Source organism: Schistocerca cancellata, chromosome 3 (assembly GCF_023864275.1).
Source record: "Schistocerca cancellata isolate TAMUIC-IGC-003103 chromosome 3, iqSchCanc2.1, whole genome shotgun sequence".
Lineage (NCBI taxonomy): Eukaryota > Metazoa > Arthropoda > Insecta > Orthoptera > Acrididae > Schistocerca > Schistocerca cancellata.
This window is the reverse complement of record NC_064628.1, coordinates 746,473,769-746,496,313: the sequence shown is the minus strand read 5'-3', so window position 1 is coordinate 746,496,313 and position 22,545 is coordinate 746,473,769.

Sequence of the window (22,545 nt, the reverse complement as noted above, 5' to 3'; positions counted from 1 at the left end):
AGATGAGCAGTGGCGACTATGGATACGTCACACGCTATCCACTGGCACTTTGAGCGGCAAGGACTTATCACTAGGACATGGGTTGTGCACCAAAGGCAACATAATCCTAGGGGAGACTGCACTCCTTCAGATACCAGAGCAAGAGACAAGTCAGCACAGAGGCATCACTTCCTGAACTGGAGATGTTGGGCACTATCCATCAACACCTATTTGTGATTTCCTCGCTCCAGATGTCATGTCCATCACACCCAACAGTGCACCAGACTGCCAGTTGCTGCTACTTCGAGATGATACAGCTCAACTGCCTTCCTGATGTCACTATGGACAAGATGAGGGACCAGAGCCATCTGTTGCTACTCCCACATCAAGTGCTGAATGAAGTTCAGCCCTCACTCCGGCGCAAACTCGCTGCACCTTGATGACCCAAACAGTCCAGTGACAATTTGTGTGTTCTTTAATGCTATGTTCTATCTGTGTAATATTATAAATGTAAATTGTCTCCACAGGGACTCTTGCAGAGGGAGTGATAGAATGTGTTGTATTACTCTTAATTTCATGTATTCTAAATATTTTCTTGTGAAACTGACTTAATTTTTTGAAACTACTATTCCTGTGAAACTAATTTGTCAAGAATTTATGTAAATTCTGTTTGAAAAGTGTGGTACACAAATGTGTTGTAGGTAGTAGTAACAATATTCCACTGTCCTAGGAATTAAGCAGAACATAAGACACATGTTACATGCTTGTTTAGATTTTGAGAATGGGTGTGTGTGTTAAATTATAATTACTGTCTATTTATGTATTATGGATGACTGAAATCTGGTGAATGGCTGTGAAGGGATAAATCACTGAGGCAGAGAATGGTTCTAACTCCATGGAACTGTAATACGAATAGGGAAATTAGCCCTCTCACCTCAGAAATTATACGAGGGAGTTAAAATATGGCTTACAAGACCTTTTTAACCACTTCATAATTGTTCATACGAAGTCTGTGGTCTAGCAACGACCTTGGAGTCCACATGAATCATACTACACTCAGCAATGTCCATATGTTCCTCTTGCAGGCATGCAGCTTTGTGAGAGTGAATTACCCCTGTGCTGAATAAGGTCAAACTAGGACTGTTTTTTCATGTGTATTCCAGGTTGGCAAAGACACCCCCATCATTGGTGTTATCATTTGATGATTTCCTGTGTTCTATGTCACACAATAACATTTTGAAGTGAGACACTACATATGCAGAAATGTTTATGTTGTTATTTCAACCTAGACATCATTTTTGTGAGACTACAGGAAGTTATCAACATAAGCAGGCACTGATGGGAACATGTACATTGTTAATGCATGTGGTACCTATATGACAGTCTCCTTCGAATCGTATTTTTCTGAAGCTGAGAACAAGCAAGTAGTTTTATTGTTTAACTGTAAATATTGTACTGGACATCTGGGGCTTGGAAGCCATGTGCAGCTGTTTGGAAGGAAAACATCTCAAAGCACTTGCTGGGGTCAGAACGCTGGTCCCAAGAATTTCTCTAAGAGATGTGCAGACAATGCTTTCGGCCGCGGAGGCGAAAAACTGCTTTCCTGTATCTACCTGTTAGGCGTTTCTGCCCATGGCAGGGACAGGGGTGCAGGAGAGAAGTGGGTCATCCAACCATGGCATTTCGACAGTGTCGTAAACGTCCAATATGCAAAGAGTTAGTGTCCATAAAAATCCGCGAGTTACCATGTTCACCTTGGACTGGGAGCTATCAATGGAGCCATCAGATGGTATCGTCCCTCTGTCGCCGAGTTTTTTCGGAATTCTCAGTCCTTCAGAAGAATTTTAGGATGGAACGCAACATTTATGATTGCTCTTAAATGGTACACCAGTCGAGCTAGAGGCCAGAGATGGCCATTAAGGAGTGTTAAGACTGGCATGAGACACTTGTGGGAGCGGTTGTGTGGGTGAACTATCTCGAGTTCACTAAGGTTTGATGGAAAGAATGAGTGGAGAACTGAGGTTTCCGATTCAGACTCTGGTCTGAAGAGGAGGTTCTTGTCTTTTGTTATGAGTGGGCTGAACTTGGGACAACCGTTCTGAGCTTGACTTCGGACTGGCACTGGTCTTGACTGGGGAGCCTGTGGTGAAGTACCGACAGTTTACACCACACTCATCTCGGATAACTCCCTGTGACAAGGAAAGTCTTATTCCTATCACGTCTGCTGCCTTGACGTCTAATCTTCTTGTGTGCACTACCATATAACTGAGTCAAATTGGTCCATGGTATGACTAGAGAACAGGATTGTCATACACTAGAATCTGTCGAGGTTTCAGGGCTCCGTCAGAGAGTAATTGCTGTCTGTCTAACAGATCGCCTGCCGGCGACTTTGCATATTTCGTGCCCACGTTAACAATTACAGGCGCTGCACATCGCTACTCTGTGGACGCTTGCAGCACAGCCATCACCTGAGACAGTGCTACACATCAAAAAGGGGCATAGTACTGGTGCTCCGGCTTGTTAGGACAAACAGAATCACAGTCTCACCACTTGTTCCCAGCTGCACCAACGTAGTATAACATCCGTGTAGAATCAATCTATTACAGTTAGATAACTTCAGATTGCGTTATCTGTGTTTTGAGCCAGGGTAAATAAATTAAATAGATAAACTTCAGTCTTTGCCAACCAAATGTGACCCAGCGGAGTGCTAATTATACATATGTTGCTTCTATTTGTGTTTTCAGCAGTTCATGATTTTCTTTGTTAAATTTCGTAACTTATGTTGTTGTTCTACTTTACGATCAATAATCTCTTGTCATTTTTATAAAAGATTAATCCCATGTTGACATACACACATCAAAAAAAGTGTTGCGTTACCTGGGTTCACAGAGCTACGGAACCTGTACAGAAAATTGAAATAGGGATCAACATAAACATCATTTCCCACCCTTTTTTACTGTTCATAAAAAGCAGACATTGCATATTGTACCACTATACCCGAGACCCTCAGAGGTGGTGGTCCAGACTGCTGTACACACCGGTACCTCTAATACCCAGTAACACGGCCTCTTACATTAATGCATACCTGTATTCGTCGTGACATACTATACACAAAGTTCAACAAGACACTGTTGGTCCAGATTGTCCCACTCCTCAACGACGATTCGGCATAGATCACTCACATTGGTTGGTGCGTCATGTCGTCCATAAACAGCCCTTTTCAATCTATTCCAGGCATGTTCGATGGTGTTCATATCTGGAGTGATCACTCTAGTCTAGCGATGTCGTTATTCTGAAGGAAGTTATTCACAAGATGTGCACGATGGGGGAGCGAATTGTCGTCCATGAAGACGAATGCCTCGCCAATATGCTGCGGGTATGGGAGCACTATCGGTCGGAGGATGGCATTCATGTATCATACAGCTATTACGGCGCCTTCCATGGTCACCAGCGGTGTACGTCGGCCCACATAATGCCACATCAAAACAGCAGGGAACCTCTACCTTGCCACACTCGCTGGACAGCGTGTGCCTCCGTCTAATAGTCGCTGCTCATGCATAGTTGGCATAGTTGTTTACATCTTTGGGCTGGTTTAGTGACATCTCTGAATAGTGAAAGGGACCGTGTTTTTTATACAATATCCACAGTCAACGTCTATCTTCAGGAGTTCTGGGAACCGGGGTGATGCAAAACTTTTTTTGATGTGTGCATTGATCACCTATCAACAACAGACTACAATAGTGACATGTCCTCCATATCATTAAATTGTTTATTTAAGATTTTGATAAAAGTGATAACCTCCAATGCAGGCGAGCAAAACCAACCACTGTCAACATGCAGAATCAATTTAGCAGACATATGGCCAGGTAGATAGGTGGAAGGCTTACAAGTTAAAGTGGTTGCTGTCAGGGTATAAAGGCACATTTGCATGCCGTGCGTGAGTTTCCTCGGAAACGCGAAATCTTAATTAAATAATTAATCTGTGACAAATAAATAAAGCCTATGGCACAGAACTGCAGCGCTGTGTCGCTGATAAAACAAAAACACAATTACGATACTCTTATGTTTTTTTAAGAAGGAGAGGTCTTGTACAACTCGTGCGGGAAGCACGTATATTTCATTGACTGGCACACCGCCATATTTGATGTTATATAAGAACACTGCGAGTTGCAATCTTACTAGGCACTCGATTCTGTAAAGAATTTATATTTATGAAAGTAAGTAGAATTATTTAACTGTAGGCTTATTCGTTGAATATATCTGATTTAACTAACTGTGTAAACTTTTTATGTTTAGTAGACAGTCACCTCTGTACGACGTATTGACATGGCTGGCAAATTATTCTAATATTGAGATTTAGATTTGAGTCCGCACCTACCGCAGCAGTCTTTGGAAACGATTTAAATACGAAGTCCGATTATTTGAGTCTTATTTCACGGTCAACTACGAATAACATTACATTTACGAAAAAGCCATTGTCAAGCGTCTGATACCGAATAATTATACGTCCACGTTCCAGATAAGCAAATATTAATTACATCCAATCACTATCATACATAGTTAATAATTAATGTTTTATTTTATTTTATTTTATTTATTTTATATTGGCGACTGCGTGTCGGACTTGTTATTTTGTCATTTGTTACATTGTTCTCTTTGTTTCATGTGAAAAATCAACTTTCTGGACCTGGACGTGAATGTATGAGAAATAACAAAAATCTGAAGATATTTTCCAATTCTAAAATTTTGCAGGAAGACGTAATGAAGCTTCCAGCAAAATAAGGTAAGACGCAGCATCTTTGCATTGGCAGGCTTGACCAGGCGCATAATTCAGTGTATTAGCTCTTCAGTAGATTCTGTAGTATTTCTTTCGCGCGTAGCAGTTTTCAGTGATAAATTTCATTCTCAGTGCTTTTCCTTAAACAATAACTTCTGCAACAATACCAATACACGAGTGTACAATATGGCCGACTTCTGTACGATACGTTGTAACATGGCCAGCAGCCATTAAGAATAATCCGATATTCAGTTTACATTTTTAAATTAACAAACAGCCATTGTTGCTACGAGCGATTCATGTTCAACTGCATTTTATTTTAAAACCAGTGTCAAACTTTATTTTCTTGAAGCATATCATACCTGTGGCATGGTCATAACTAGAAAACAATACGCAAGAATGGAACAGCAAAGACATACTATTCAGACGCAATCCGACTCGGACGAGAGACAAATGTTAGAAAATGACTTAACGACAGCAACCGGTAGTGACGATTCATCAAATATTGACGCAAATGTTAACGGAAATTCTGACAATAGGCCGTCCAACACAAAAATTTCAAAGTCTCAGTCAGAACCCATGTTAATACATGACGTCACGTCTAATGACGCGGCGGGGGCAGAGACCTTGCAAACAGTAAACATTGCCAACATGTTACAAATGCTAATGAAACAAAACGCAGAAAATATGGCAACCTTAAGGATGCAGAACGCGGAAAACATGGCAACCTTAAAGACACAAAATGAACAGTTAAAGACACAAAATGACGAAATTAAATCTGATCTCATAGCAATCAAGACAGGTAGTGACACTTTATGTAAACGTGTGGAACTTATAGACGCCACACTGACCAAACAGATGACTGAGCTCAGTACGAAATTTTCCACGCTTAATACGATACAAGAAAAGACTACAAATGACGTAGCACTTTTATAGACACAATTAAAAAACCTTAATGTCACGTGTGAAGCTCTTACTGAACAAATTCAAACATATCCTTCAGTACACGACAACCTTGAGAAACGAATTACTGACGTGCAGAATAAATTTGACGATGTTGAACAACACCTGACTGACATCTTACAATCTGATGCCACAGCTCATTTTCAAAATATTAATAAAGAATTTCATGATTGGGTAGAGAACAAAGACAAACATTTTGATAGATGCATACGTGAAAATTTACCAACAATTGTGCACGACTCCGTAGCGGAATACATCACTAATAACAAACAGCTGATTAGTGACGCAGTACAATCCGTCACTGCACCCATGAGACAATTCACGGATCAACCACAGTCTGAATGGAACGAAATTATCAGTCAAAATGTACAGTTCAGAAACCAATATACATTCGAGTATGACGCACACATACCGCACACGACAAACACACAAGAACAAAACACACCACGACTACAACACATACCACGACGTGCAAACACAAACACAAGCTATTATCATGGTAAACCACAGCAACATTATCGTAATTACTCGCCATCTGAACATTGCAGTAATTACAGTGGAACAAATCCATATCATAATGCAAAGGACGAAGAAAGCTTAATAAAACAGGCAATTTCAGACTTTTATCCCAGAAAAACGAACCATTCATCCGGTGATTTTTCTTAAATCTTTTAGTAACACATTTCCACGCACTTGGAGTGACCGGAAAAAGATTTCATATATTGTCGGTTACATCCAAGGCGATGCAGCTGTCTGGGCATACAGTCAAGCTGACGTATGTACCACGTACAGTGAGTTTGAGCGTGCCTTTCTGAACAAATTCTGGTCGCAATCCGTCCAGGAGCGAATCAGAAGACAAATTTTAGAACTTGAAACTTTTAACAGTAGAAATGGTAACTTACGCAGATATTTTGAAAAATACTTGAACATGGGACATTTTTTGGACGAACCAGTCGCAACACGTGGTATACTCCGTGCGTTGAAGGCCAAATTGCCTTTCAACGTTAAAGAAAAACTCTTACATATTCCGGATGACGATCCTGATTATTTTTTAACAGCTTTAGATTCGGTTGACATGTTACTAGAAGATCAGCGTTTCGCGCGGCACAACAGCAGCCACAATGTTTATACTAGTGGTATGCAAAACATGCAGGATTGCCAACTCAATTCTGGCGCGCCCACAGTTGGATACGCGGTACAGCAAAAACAGCAAACTCACATGCCGTCTCAATACGGAAATCAAAATCAACACGCGTATTCCAATACAAACAACAGTTACAACAGTAATAACACTCCATGCGGCAATCCATACAAAAGGCACCGCGGTAATAACAACAACGGTAACAACAGATACAAATGTAACAACAAAAACACAAACAGAAATAGAAATAATAATAACTACGAGCCAAGACAGCATCAAGGCTGGACTCGTAGTGATCAATACTTTCATTCAAACACTGCTTTACCACAGCAGCCACCAGGACAAAATTGGAGCATACCTTACGACCGACAGGTAAGTTATAATGCGCAAGAGCAACAACAACCGCAAAAGTTTGGAGATCACAACAGGCAATATCCGAATGTAAATATAATAGAAATTACACCTGATACACAACCTCAATCTGTGTCAGTACCTAATACAAATGCTAATCCAACAAACTAGAAACAGTCACTTCTATGCCCCGGGTCGTGGCTGAAGAATTCTTGGGGGGCGACTTCAATGTTAATCAGTTATTTGACACCACAATTGAACAACAAAATATTGATATGCCTAATAATTCTAAACAAAAACTACCTGTTTTATTTATAAGATACAACCACAATGACAATATATCAGATGAACTTTTGCAAGACGGTACACAATGTCGTTCAAACACAAATGAAATTGTTTTAGCATCTACTACTGGTGTAGTAGGTGGGATTGCAACTACTATTATCTTAGATACAAGTGCAGCTGTGAGCGTTTTGTCTTTTAATTTCTATAGAAAGATGTGTGAATTGGAGCCTGTGCCTGAGTTTCCCGCCCAAAACTGTAAAATAACTACTGCTCTAGGTAATAAGTCATGTAGGGTTTCGAAGCAAGTTTTTGTAAACATTAAAATAGGTAATGGAACCGTACAATGGCCATTCCTGGTTGTACAAAACCTTGTGACAAATTGCATATTAGGAATAGATATTATGAGCGAGAAGGACTGCATTATAGACTTCTCCAAGGGTAAATGTATTTTAAATGATAAAGGCAGTGTAATTATTATTGATTTGGACAGGAGAACTCTAAAGCATGACAAACACTGTACAGGATACAAGGTTCAGTTAGTACTTGACAATGACATTCAAGACATGCAAACACACTCATCTGACACAGAGCTAATGGACTTGAAAACATTGCTTGATCATAAGATAAATGAAGCTACAGCTCTCAGTGTACATGAAGGTATAAAACTACAGGAAGTGTTATCCAAATATTTACAAGTTTTTACCAAACGATTAGGTGTTATCAACACGTATGTGTACAAGATTGAAGTTAAGCCTCACAAGATCTTCTACCACAAGACATATAATGTACCGTTATCTCAACGACCTGCTGTGTGGCAAGAATTAAAGCAAATGTTAGACTGGAAGGTCATTGAACCATCCACCTCACCTTACTGTAGTCCTCTACTTGTTGTCAAAAAATCAAATGGTAGCATTAGGTTAGTGTTAGACGCACGAGCAATTAATGAAATAATTTTACCGGTTCACACAAAACCCGAAAATTTAGAAGAGCAATTACAGAAATTTCTAGATGCAAAATATTTTTCCACAATAGATCTCGCTAATTCATTTTGGCAAGTAGGTATCACTCCTGATTCTCGGAAATATACTGCATTTATGTTCGGGGGGCGAACCTATCAGTTTTGTGTTCTACCCTTCGGATTGAATGTCAGTTCTGGGGTATTCATTACAGCGCTGGATATCGTGCTTGGCGATGATTTAGTTGAGACAGTCACACACTATGTAGATGATATACTGATAGCTACACAGTCTTGGAATGAACACGTTGACACACTTCAAAGAATTTTAGAAAAATTTGCACAAGCTGAAGTCACAGCCAATCTTAGAAAATCAAAATTTGGTTGCAGTGAGATAAAATATTTAGGACATATCATTAATTCACAGGGCATACGTCCTGATCCCAGTAAATTAGATGCTATCAGAAACTTTCCTAGCCCTCGAACTAAAAAGCAGTTAAATCATTCCTTGGGCTATGTTCATGTTTCAGACGTTTTTTACCACAACCACTTTTGAACAGTAAACATCTGCTAAATCTACTTAGAAAGAATCAAGTTTGGATCTGTCGGAACAGTGCCAGAATGACTTTAATACAATTAAACATGCTTTAGTGAATGCAAACATATTGAGCCATCCAGATTTCAATTTAGATTTTTGTATGACTTGTGACGCTTCACGTACTGGCTTGGGCTGTTGCTTATTTCAAGTTGTAAAGAATAAAGAAAAGGAACAGATAAGAATTATTGGGTTTGCAAGTCGTACTCTAACTGAATGTGAGTGTACATACTCTACTACTGAGTTAGAAACACTTTCCATAGTCTGGGCATTCAAGAAATTCAATTATTATTTATTTGGAAAACATACAGTAATTTATACCGATCACCAGGCCCTGACATTTTTGCTAACTTGTAAACTAGTACATCCTAGACTATCACGATGGGCAGTTACTCTTCAGAACTACTCTTTTGAAATTAAGTACATAAAAGGTAAGGACAACACCATTGCCGACGCTTTGTCTAGACTTCCACAAGGTATGAATGAAACCGACAGTGACTTAGAAAATATAAATGACTACAGGATTCTCTTAATGCAAGACAAGCAGTATCACCAATATTATATTGATATGTGCAGAAACATAGCTAAATTACAAAAATCTGATCCTCACTGGTATAAGATAATAACATTACTGGTAGAAAAACACAATCATCCTTTTACTAGGTATTACAAGTTACACAATGATGTGTTATTTTATCGCCGACATCCAAATGCTACTAACTGGTGTGTATGTATTCCCAAAGAGTCTGAACGTAATTTGATTTGGCACACACACTTAGTTTGGGGTCATTATGGGACGAAAAAGTGTTTGGCAAAGCTCAGCACATACTGTTATTTTAGCAATATGAGAAGAAAAATTTACAGGGAACTGAAAACATGTGTCATAGGTCAAAAATCAAAACCTCAGAAGTTATCCACAAAAACAGATTTACATTCTATTTTACCGAGTAAACCCCTGGAAATTCTGTGTACTGACATCAGTGGACCGCATCCAGCAAGCTCTGGAGGCGTCAAATATATCTCAGCTTTTTACGATATATTTTCTAAACATGTAAAACTTTATGCTTTAAAATCCGCCACTGCAAATGCTATAATACGAAGATTCTCAAGTGATTACCTGACGCACGTGGGAAAACCTAAAGCAATTCTGTCAGATAATGCAGCATACTACTCTGGGTACAAATGGAGAAATATCTTGAAGGACAATAACATTAAATGTATATTTATTTCAAGGTTTAGTCCACAATGTAATGCGACTGAGAGACTTTTCCGAGGACTAAACCGATTCATGAGGATCTATATTTCATCAAAACATACTAATTGGGTGACTTACCTAAGTCTTTTCGAAGATGTACACAATAACTTAAATATTTACAATACAAATTACACACCTAACGAGATTATGTTCAATTGCAAACAGAACGATCAATGGATAGAACCATTACCTAAGTTGTCAGACAAGGAAATCACACCTGAACAGAAAATAAAAGAAGTATTGACTACACTGACACATCACGCACAGATACGAAACAAACATCACATAATCATAATAAAAAGAAAACAAAAATTCAAGGTAGGAGTGCTAAGGGGAAACTACGGCTGTAATTTTTCCCGAGGGCATGCAGCATTACTGTACGATTAAATGATGATGGCGTCCTCTTGGGTAACATATTCCGGAGGTAAAATAGTCCCCCATTCGGATCTCCGGGTGGGGACTACTCAAGAGGATGTCATTATCAGGAGAAAGAAAACTGGCGTTCTATGGATCGGAGCGTGGAATGTCAGATCCCTTAATCGGGCAGGTAGGTTAGAAAATTTGAAAAGGGAAATGGATAGGTTAAAGTTAGATATAATGGGAATTAGTGAAGTTCGGTGGCAGGAGGAACAAGACTTCTGGTCAGGTGACTACAGGGTTATAAACACAAAGTCAAATAGGGGTAATGCAGGAGTAGGTTTAATAATGAATAGGAAAATAGGAATGCGGGTAAGCTACTACAAACAGCATAGTGAACGCATTATTGTGGCCAAGATAGATACAAAGCCCACACCTACTACAGTAGTACAAGTTTATATGCCAACTAGCTCTGCAGATGACGAAGAAATTGAAGAAATGTATGATGAAATAAAAGAAATTATTCAGATAGTGAAGGGAGACGAAAATTTAAGTCATGGGTGACTGGAATTCGAGTGTAGGAAAAGGGAGAGAAGGAAACGTAGGAGGTGAATATGGATTGGGGCTAAGAAATGAAAGAGGAAGCCGCCTGGTAGAAATTTGCACAGAGCACAACTTAATCATTGCTAACACTTGGTTTAAGAATCATGATAGAAGGTTGTACACATGGAAGAACCCTGTAGTTACTAAAAGGTATCAGATAGATTATATAATGGTAAGACAGAGATTTAGGAACCAGGTTATAAATTGTAAGACATTTCCAGGGGCAGATGTGGACTCTGACCACAATCTATTGGTTATGACCTGTAGATTAAAACTGAAGAAACTGCAAAAAGGTGGGAATTCAAGGAGATGGGACCTGGATAAACTGAAAGAACCAGAGGTTGTACAGAGTTTCAGGGAGAGCATAAGGGAACAATTGACACGAATGGGGGAAAGAAATACAGTAGAAGAGGAATGGGTAGCTTTGAGGGATGAAGTAGTGAAGGCAGCAGAGGATCAAGTAGGTAAAAAGACGAGGGCTAGTAGAAATCCTTGGGTAACAGAAGAAATATTGACTTTAATTGATGAAAGGGGAAAATATAAAAATGCAGTAAATGAAGCAGGCAAAAAGGAATACAAACGTCTCAAAAATGAGATCGACAGGAAGTGCAAAATGGCTAAGCAGGGATGGCTAGAGGACAAATATAAGGATGTAGAGGCTTATCTCAGTAGGGGTAAGATAGATACTGCCTACAGGAAAATTAAAGAGACCTTTGGAGATAAGAGAATCACTTGTATGAACATCAAGAGCTCAGATGGAAACCCAGTTCTAAGCAAAGAAGGGAAAGCAGAAAGGTGGAAGGAGTATATAGAGGGTCTATACAAGGGCAATGTACTTGACGACAATATTATGGAAATGGAAGAGGATGTAGATGAAGAAGAAATGGGAGATACGATACTGCGTGAAGAGTTTGACAGAGCACTGAAAGACCTGAGTCGAAACAAGGCCCCCGGAGTAGACAACATTCCATTGGAACTGCTGACGGCCTCGGGAGAACCAGTCCTGACAAAACTCTACCATCTGGTGAGCAAGATGTATGAAACAGGTGAAATACCCTCAGACTTCAAGAGGAATACAATAATTCCAATCCCAAAGAAAGCAGGTGTTGACAGATGTGAAAATTACCGAACAATCAGTTTAATAAGCCACAGCAGCAAAATACTAACACGAATTCTTTACAGACGAATGGAAAAACTAATAGAAGCCGACCTCGGGGAAGATCAGTTTGGATTTCGTAGATGTACTGGAACACGTGAGGCAATACTGACCTTACGACCTATCTTAGAAGAAAGATTAAGGAAAGGCAAACCTACGTTTCTAGCATTTGTAGACTTAGAGAAAGCTTTTGACAATGTTGATTGGAATACTCTCTTTCAAATTCTAAAGGTGGCAGGGGTAAAATACAGGGAGCGAAAGACTATTTACAATTTGTACAGAAACCAGATGGCAGTTATAAGAGTCGAGGGAAGCAGTGGTTGGGAAGGGACAAAGACAGGTTTAAAGCCTCTCCCCGATGTTATTCGATCTGTATATTGAGCAAGCAGTAAAGGAAACAAAAGAAATATTCGGAGTAGGTATTAAAATCCATGGAGAAGAAATAAAAACCTTGAGGTTTGCCTATGACATTGTAATTCTGTCAGAGACAGCAAAGGACCTGGAAGAGCAGTTGAACGGAATGGACAGTGTCTTGAAAGGAGGATATAAGATGAACATCAACAAAAGCAAAACGAGGATAATGGAATGTAGTCGAATTAAGTCGGGTGATGCTGAGGGAATTAGATTAGGAAATGAGAAACTTAAAGTAGTAAAGGAGTTTTGCTATTTGGGGAGCAAAATAACTGATGATGGTCGAAGTAGAGAGGATATAAAATGTAGACTGGCAATGGCAAGGAAAGCGTTTCTGAAGAAGAGAAATTTGTTAACATCGAGTATAGATTTAAGTGTCAGGAAGTCATTTGTGAAAGTATTTGTATGGAGTGTAGCCATGTATGGAAGTGAAACGTGGACAGTAAATAGTTTGGACAAGAAGAGAATAGAAGCTTTCGAAATGTGGTGCTACAGAAGAATGCTGAAGATTAGATGGGTAGATCACATAACTAATGAGGAAGTATTGAATAGGATTGGGGAGAAGAGAAGTTTGTGGCACAACTTGACCAGAAGAAGGGATCGGTTGGTAGGACATGTTCTGAGGCATCAAGGGATCACCAATTTAGTATTGGAGGGCAGCGTGGAGGGTAAAAATCGTAGGGGGAGACCAAGAGATGAATACACTAAGCAGGTTCTGAAGGATGTAGGTTGCAGTAGGTACTGGGAGATGAAGAAGCTTGCACAGGATAGAGTAGCATGGAGAGCTGCATCAAACCAGTCTCAGGACTGAGGACCACAACAACAACAACGCACACCGAGATCTTAGAGCATTTCATGCTAAATAATGTCAAAGTCATACCCATGAAAACATTGCTAAGCAACTCGCAAAACTCTGTTTGCTACATCACAGATAATAAGTAGTATAGAAATTTTCATTTCAGCGGTTCCAGTGACGCATTTGAAGACAGAAGAACTTTTCTTTCAACGCCGCGGCACCACCGAGAAGACTGAATATTAAAGTAAAATTTATGATTACGTAGCAGTGAATGATATATTAATTTTTCACGGAACATTTGTGACTGTAGGTACCACTGACTTGGCATGACACCTGACGAACCGACAGACGTCATCTGTGAAGCGATCTTTTACTTCGAGAAATAGATTAGACGCACATCTCTCAGCAAGAAAAGCATCTACCAGTAGCCAAGGCCACACAGACACTATACACACACGCACAAAACGCGAGGAATCGAACAGTTTTCCGTCTCTTATTATTTTGAACATTTATTGAGTAGTGAAAACGCCTAGTCTTGCCTACTGATGTAATGAATGTTGTGTGTCTAACCTATATTATTTCAGATGACATCACAAAAAAAAAAAAAAAAATCGATAAAATCCCAGCAAAACCGTTAAAGAGGACGTAAATATCTGCAATTCAAGTAATCAAATGTGACACAATGTAATAATTTATAGCTATGTAATGATGATGTAAACATGTTTATGTGTAACTGTATTATGTTTATGCTAAGAAAATATGTGACGTGTATATGTATGATTACTTGTGTTTTTTTTTTTTAAAGTGATGTATAATGTAACTGTTACTATGTGAAAATTTGAACGATAACGAGTGCCAAAATGTGAAAAACTTTAAAAAAAATTGCATAGTGAACCACTGTTCACGGACATTAGCGTACATTACTAAGTCTGCAACTACGCAGAAACCTATGTGAAAGAAACTGTTAATGACATTCATCATGCATCGTACCTTTGTAAACGCGATGAACGATTTCTTTGATAAGTAACTACGAACATTTAGGGGAGCTATATTTAGCAAAAAACTGAAAATGTGAAGTGCGTAATTGGTGCATCGTCTAGTGAAATTACTACAGTATCTAACTTCAAGATGTTAACTGGATTAAATTGTCACAACGTGCCTGTCCAGAAAACAACACGACGAGTGGAAGAATTTTGGTTGGAACTTCAGGGAATGGAATGTTCTCGAAATGTGACGGACACACTTACCTGGACTAGCCAAGGATCGACGCCAGCTATGTGCCGTCCGAGGTTCTGCAACCAAGCTTCCACGGAATATCGAAAACGAACTGCATATGGACCAATTACTCGACGGGTCACGTCTGATCTGTAATAAACAATGCTTTTTGTCACAACGAACTGCATCACAACGACTATAATGGAAATAGGAAATGGACATGCTTATGTATCAATCACGTTGTTATACAGCGATGTTACTGTGATCAAAAAAAAAAAAAAACTTTACCACGACGACACTAACCTGTGAAAAATTATTGTGCAGCAGATGAATATAAACTGTAATAACGACACGATGTGTATAGGTCAACGCACCTGAAACAAAAAGACATTTTTCTTTGAAGCATTTCAATGCAATACTATGTAACTAAGAACATTCAACAATCTAAAGTTGTATTGTATTATAACAAATATTGTAATTTTAAAACTAAGTTACCTGTCATAGAATGTAGTCTTCATATGTAATCTTGATGGAATATTTTCTTTGTGCAACGACTAAGAAATGCGCGCGCACACGAACAATATGAACTGCAAAGCTGTGATCTAAATTTACGATATAACGGCAGTGCCGGTGTCACACAGACGCTTCTGCGCATGCGCGCCCTCTATTTTGCCAACATAAGAACTTTTACGGCGCACGCGCGTCATTCAAATTTTGTATATAATATACTGTATAATGTAAGTCATGTAAATAGTTGTAGATAACTTAGATTTTCTTGTGCCTTTAGGTGAATTGCTCGCCTGCAGGTGTGTCCTTTCGCCTCGCAATTCAGGGGGCAATATAAAGGCACATTTGCATGCCGTGCGTGAGTTTCCTCGGAAACGCGAAATCTTAATTAAATAATTAATCTGTGACAAATAAATAAAGTCTATGGCACAGAACTGCAGCGCTGTGTCGCTGATAAAACAAAAACACAATTACGATACTCTTATGTTTTTTTAAGAAGGAGAGGTCTTGTACAACTCGTGCGGGAAGCACGTATATTTCATTGACTGGCACACCGCCATATTTGATGTTATATAAGAACACTGCGAGTTGCAATCTTACTAGGCACTCGATTCTGTAAAGAATTTATATTTATGAAAGTAAGTAGAATTATTTAACTGTAGGCTTATTCGTTGAATATATCTGATTTAACTAACTGTGTAAACTTTTTATGTTTAGTAGACAGTCACCTCTGTACGACGTATTGACATGGCTGGCAAATTATTCTAATATTGAGATTTAGATTTGAGTCAGCACCTACCGCAGCAGTCTTTGGAAACGATTTAAATACGAAGTCCGATTATTTGAGTCTTATTTCACGGTCAACTACGAATAACATTACATTTACGAAAAAGCCATTGTCAAGCGTCTGATACCGAATAATTATACGTCCACGTTCCAGATAAGCAAATATTAATTACATCCAATCACTATCATACATAATTAATAATTAATGTTTTATTTTATTTTATTTTATTTATTTTATAAGGGTATACACTTGCAGTCGCCTTTAGCCTTTCAAACCAATCCCCAAAAGCAACATAAACGAAATCGATAGAGGTGTTTCTACATCTGAAAAATGATGTCTGATTAAATTCGTGGCAGCCGCAAAACGTTTTCGCTAGTAGCGCCATTATTGTGATGCAAATCAAGTTTGCTTTAAATAGGTGTTGTAACGATCGTGAGCATTAGTTACGTTTTAGACTGGAAGTAGTGAGCTGATGTTAGTCGAGAATGTCTTTAAGATGATGAAGACTCCATTATCAACAGCTCACTGACTTTGGACGAAGTCGGGTAATAGGAATACGAGAAGCTGGATGTTCCTTCCGCGATACTGGAGAAATACTTAGCAGGAATGTAGCCACTGTACATGATTGTTGGCAGCAGTGGTCACCGGAAGGTATGGTCGCAAGAAGACCGTACTGGGACGGCCTCGTGACACTACCAAGAGGTACGACTACCGTGTTCAGCGTATGGCTGTGGCGCGTCATATTGCATTGTAAGGTGTCAGGCAAATCCAACACCTTCCATCAAAACCCTGACATGATAGCAAATCCGGCAGTATGTCACATAGCTCCGAATAAATCCTGACATTAAATTAACCAAAGTAATACTATCAACGAGTGAGCAAATGGAATACCACAGACTAACACAAGAACGCCTAAATGCGTGTCATACCTTCCCACCATGAAACAGACGCAGTTCCGACGGGAGAAACGAGAACAGAAGCCGAGAGCAGAACCGTATAGGCTAGGAGGCCCTACGATAAGGGACGGTCACCCACGTCTCCAGCCGACCGCCAAGACCACCCCCTAGCCGATGATAAAAGATAGAGCCCTCCAGAAGAACAGTATAGATCTTACGATAACACTAAAAGGGCCACACCAGCTGGAAGTTTTAGTGTGAGACTATACGCGTCTCTGTTACGTCGCAAACGTTAAAAACATTGCCCCACCACGAAAAGCATAACGTTTCTCATTGGATAGACAGAATTTTGTAGGCGGAGCTTAAAGTTAACATTGAGACCCTGATTGGTCAGTTGAAAACACAGCCAGATAGCTTTTCTTAAACCAGCTTCGGTAAATTGTAGTAAGTAGAAGTTAGAAAGAGTTGCTTACGAGATGGCGAGGTGTGTGGAGCTGCGCCACCCGCCGCCCGCCGACGCTGCTTAACCAACGACAAGGTAATGAACGCATGCGATGCCGTGCGCATAAAGCTTCACTCAGAACTGCAGAAGTCTCATCTGTTACATCCCCTTTTTGCGTAATACTAGTACTGATCGCCAATTAAAGCTCATGGTATTCACATTAGCTACTTGAAGTTAAAATCTGAAACGCGGTGATTTTACTGTTATACAATTATTGAGAAGCCACATCAGCCACTGTAATTTACGACAAGTTAAATAAGTAAATAAAGATAATTTAGGATCACTGTAGACCATTTTTGATAGTTTTCCCTTTCATGAAACTTAATTTAAACCTAGATTATAGATGTGATATGGCATAGGTCATCCTTCGACCCACTGTAGAACTTGGAAACCCATTCAGGGAATATTAGTTCACATTTTTGTTGAACGCAGTTGATTTTTTTCATCCTGTATAGAAATATTTCCTTTTATCAATAGTGCAATTTATAAACAATGTTTTGTGAGTATAATAAAAATTCCAATGGTAAACTTAACTGCTTTTTCGGCGTTATTTTACCAGCTGACTAAAAATAGGAAAGCCTTGAACCCCTTCCACTAAATTTAGTTAGTGTTAAAATTCTTTTACAGGGAGAGCAGTGGAGCTGACGCTGAAATCATTAAGTATTTGATTATATCATCGCTAGTCTCACTGAAGTCTTCTGAACTCTACATGTCATGTGTCGTCTGGCGTCTCCTTACCAGCAACAGGTCCCAGGTTCAAACTAGTCAATTCTCTAAAAAAACACGCTCAGAGCGTCGTTGCGCGAAAGTGGTAGGGAGACACGACTTAGAACAAACAGACACCACGCAGAATGTTAGAGAATCTGCAGCAGCAATTCGAGCAGCAGTTGGAACCTCAGAGACACGACGAACTGTTACTGTTCCTTCTACATCTACATCTACATCCATACTCCGCAAGCCACCTGACGGTGTGTGGCGGAGGGAGAGAACTCAGAGAACTCAGAGCTAGACACCTTGTAGCGCCGTTTGCGACTTCAGTCGTGTCAAGCGAGAGCTCAGTGGTTGGCTGAGTGGAGGTCTGTTGTGTTTTCTGATGAAAGCTGGTTCTGCCACGGTGCCAGTGATGGCCGTTTGTTGGTTAGAAGGAGGGGAGGTGAGCGTCTGCAGCCAACATACCTGCGGCCTAGACACACAGGACCTACACTTAGAGTTAACGCCTGGCGTACAATTTCGTATGACAGTAGAGGTTCTCTCGTGGCTATCTCACACATCCTGACTGCGAATTTTCACGTCAGTCTGGTGGTTCGACGTGCTATGCATCCATTCATGAACAGCATTTCAGGAAGTATTTTCTAACAGGATTACGCTCGGACACATACCGCTGTTGTAACCCAATATGCTCTACGGAGTGTCGACATGTTCTTGCCCCTCTCAATCACCAGATCTGTCTTCAGTCGAGCACGTGTGGGACAATAGCGTGCAACAACTCCAGTGTCATCCTCAAACAGCATTAGCCGCCCCTGTTGTGATCGACCAGTTGCAACAAGCATGGAATTCCATCCCATAAACTGACATCCGGCACTTGTACGATACGATACATGCACGTTTACATGCTCACACTCAACATTCTGGTGGTTACACTGTTAATTAATTTACTAGCATTTCACATTTGCAAATAACCTGTGATCTTGTAAAGTTAATCACTTAAATGTGTAACCTAGAGAAACGCATTACAGAAATTTCATTACTCAACATTAATTATTTCTTGCTGTTTTGATATTTTTCCGGCAGTGTATGACGCTATTTCTCAACATAGCAAGTCTCTTTCAACAACTTTGGAACTGAAGTGTATCATTCCAACAATTTAGAAAAAACTATAAGCACGTCAGAGGCAACGGCCTTGCCACAGTGGATACACCGGTTCCCGTGAGATCACCGAAGTTAAGCGTTGTCGGGCGTGGTCGACACATGGATGGGTGACCATCCAGGCCGCCATGCGCTGTTGCCATTTTTCGGGGTGCACTCATCCTCGTGATGCCAATTGAGGAGCTACTCGAGCGAACAGTAGCGGCTTCGGTTAAGAATACCATCATAACGACCGGGAGAGCGGAGTGCTGACCCCACGTCCCATCTATCCGCATCCTCCACTGAGGATGTCACGGCGGTCGGATATTCCCGGTAGGCCTGAAGACGGAGTGCTTTTATAAATACGTCAGACTTTAAGTTTCTCGTAACGAGGAAATGAGAATGAGCGACCCGTATGTACTTTAAAGACTTTTTTAGTATCTAAATCGCGTTCGAAAGTATTTTCTATTGTCTGGCTTCGACAGGTAAGACTTTCAACTTCAGATCTTCCAGAAAGTTTCTTGGTTCTACCACGTTTCCATTGTGCGTAACGAACATGAATAATGAACGCAAAATGGAACGTGAAGTACAACCAAAAAAGTTTCTGAAGATTGAAGATGACAGTCTTATATGACCAAATCGGTCAATAAAATAATGTTTGTCCGCAGCTCGTGGTCGTGCGGTAGCGTTCTCGCTTCCCGCGCCCGGGTTCCCGCGTTCGATTCCCGGCGGGGTCAGGGATTTTCTCTGCCTCGTGATGACTGGGTGTTGTGTGCTGTCCTTAGGTTAGTTAGGTTTAAGTAGTTCTAAGTTCTAGGGGACTGATGACCATAGATGTTAAGTCCCATAATGCTCAGAGCCAAAATAATGTTTTGAACTCGTTCTTGGCTATAAACAATTTCTTTATAAGCACACTGCCTTGTTTGAGGTGTGAATGCAACTGCGGTAGTTTATCACTGATGCAAAAGATGAACGTTCGGTGATCAAATGTAAGTATGTTATAATTATTTCTATTATCTTGTCCGAGATGTTTTTTGCATAGAACTAACTATTTACTGTTCATTAACTGATAGATGGCAAACCGAAGCAGGTGTAATGCCCTAATGATACTTGTTGTAATCCTTGAGAGTTGAGTTGTATGTCCAAAACAAATTATTGTGAAGCAGGAAAATAAGAAATTGTGGTATAAGATAGAAATATTATTTGTAAAAATATTCTTAATTTACAATTTACAGTTATGGACACCCTGACGTAATGTCTGTTAGGAACGTTTAACTTCTGAAATTTTGCTAGCACAGACATATTCACTGGGGGCACATAAAACATCACAAGCAACTAAAGCAATAACAGATTAGACCGTACAAAAACTTTAAACAATTTACGTCATCAGTTTTTCGGCAGTTTTTCTTCCATCTGATTCTGACTTCTGCCACTATTAGTCTCTTGGCATTTGCGGGCCACTCCAAAAGGAATACACATTTTTTTTAAATTCAACTTTCGTTCTACATTTTTGATATTTACGGGGATAATAGAAACATTCTTCCCACTCGTATTCAAATTTAATCGAAACTGTTTCGCAAGTTGCATTACCGCAGCACTCCGTGGAGTTTTATGCTCCACTCGGTTTTCGTTTGAGGCAACGTGCTGTTATAGACTCTCTGATTGGTGATAGCGAGACAGTGACAGACATACACAAAAGATTGAAGAAGGGAAGAAGGTGTGTGGGAGTGTCGCTAGTGATCGCAGTACAGTTAGTCGCTGGGAAAGCAGAATATGTGGTGAAAGTGGCCACGTCAATACTCGTCAACTCTAGCTCAGCGACAGACCATGCTCTGCGCAGACTCCTTATAATGTGCTGCATATTCACAATCTGATGTTGGCTGACAAACAAGTAACAGTGAACGAACTGTCAGTCCTACTGGGAGTAGGAGAAGCGAGCAGGCGCAAGTTGAAAAAGGTTCGCACCAGCTGCGTTACGAGAGTGTTGACTGATGCCCACGAAGAAACACGCAAATCAGGTGCAGCGAACGTTTGGAGCAGTACAACAATTCTCGAGATGAATTATTTTCAAGCACTGTGACAGGAAATAAAACCTAGTTTCGTTACTTTGAACAGGAGAGGGAACGGCAGTCCATGGAACGGCGTCATACGAACTCGGCAAAAAAGAAGCAATTCGGAACTGCGCTTTCGCCGGGCAAAGTGATGGCTACCGTGTTTTTTTGATTCAGAAGGTATGTTGGCTGTGGACATGACGCCATACGGTTCTCAAGCATATGTGACAACCCTTAAAGAAACTTCATGCTCGAATGCGCCGCGTTCGACAACGACAGCAAAAATGCGATGTATTGCTGTTATATGTTAATGCCCAATCACACGTCAGTGAGAAATCTACCACTGAGATCAAAAAAGCTTGGGTGGACAGCACTGAAACACCCACGTTACAGCCCTGATTAGGCACCGTGTGGTTCCCTCCTCTTCGGTAAACCGTTGGAATCCCTTCGTGAAACGAGGTTTGAAGATTATGACTGCCTTGTGACACAACTGACAAGAAGGGAGACTGTGTGGAAAAGTGATATTGTTTGTCATAGGGATGTTTCAATATATTGCAAAAAGAGGTGGGGGAAATAAATTGATCCTTTTTCTAAAAAAAAGCTGTCACATTATTGGGGAATGACTCTCGTATATTACCCCCACACATCCAACGCAATATGCTCTACACGTGCGATTCTGGAATTTTGCTTGCGGATAGAATATTTCATAATTTTTCGGATGTGCATCAGAAAAAAAGGGTTCAAATGGCTCTGAGCACTATGGGACAAACATCTGAGGTCATCAGTCCCCTAGAACTTAGAACTACTTAAACCTAACTAACCTAAGGACATCACACACATCCATACCGGTGGCAGGATTCGAACCTGCGACCGTAGCGGTCGCGCAATTCCAGACTGAAGCGCCTAGAACCGCTCGGCCATACAGGCCAGCATGTGCATCAGAGACAGCACCACTTCTTCCTTCTAAAAGTCTGCTGGGGTCAAGCCATCAGAATTCCGAGCGTCCAAACGTTCCTATTTATAAGCTAAAATGCGCATTACATTCCCCAGCACATCTTTGCATCAGGTGGCTTTAGCATTGAAGCGTGTAAATAGCGAGACTTGGAACTCCTGTGTGG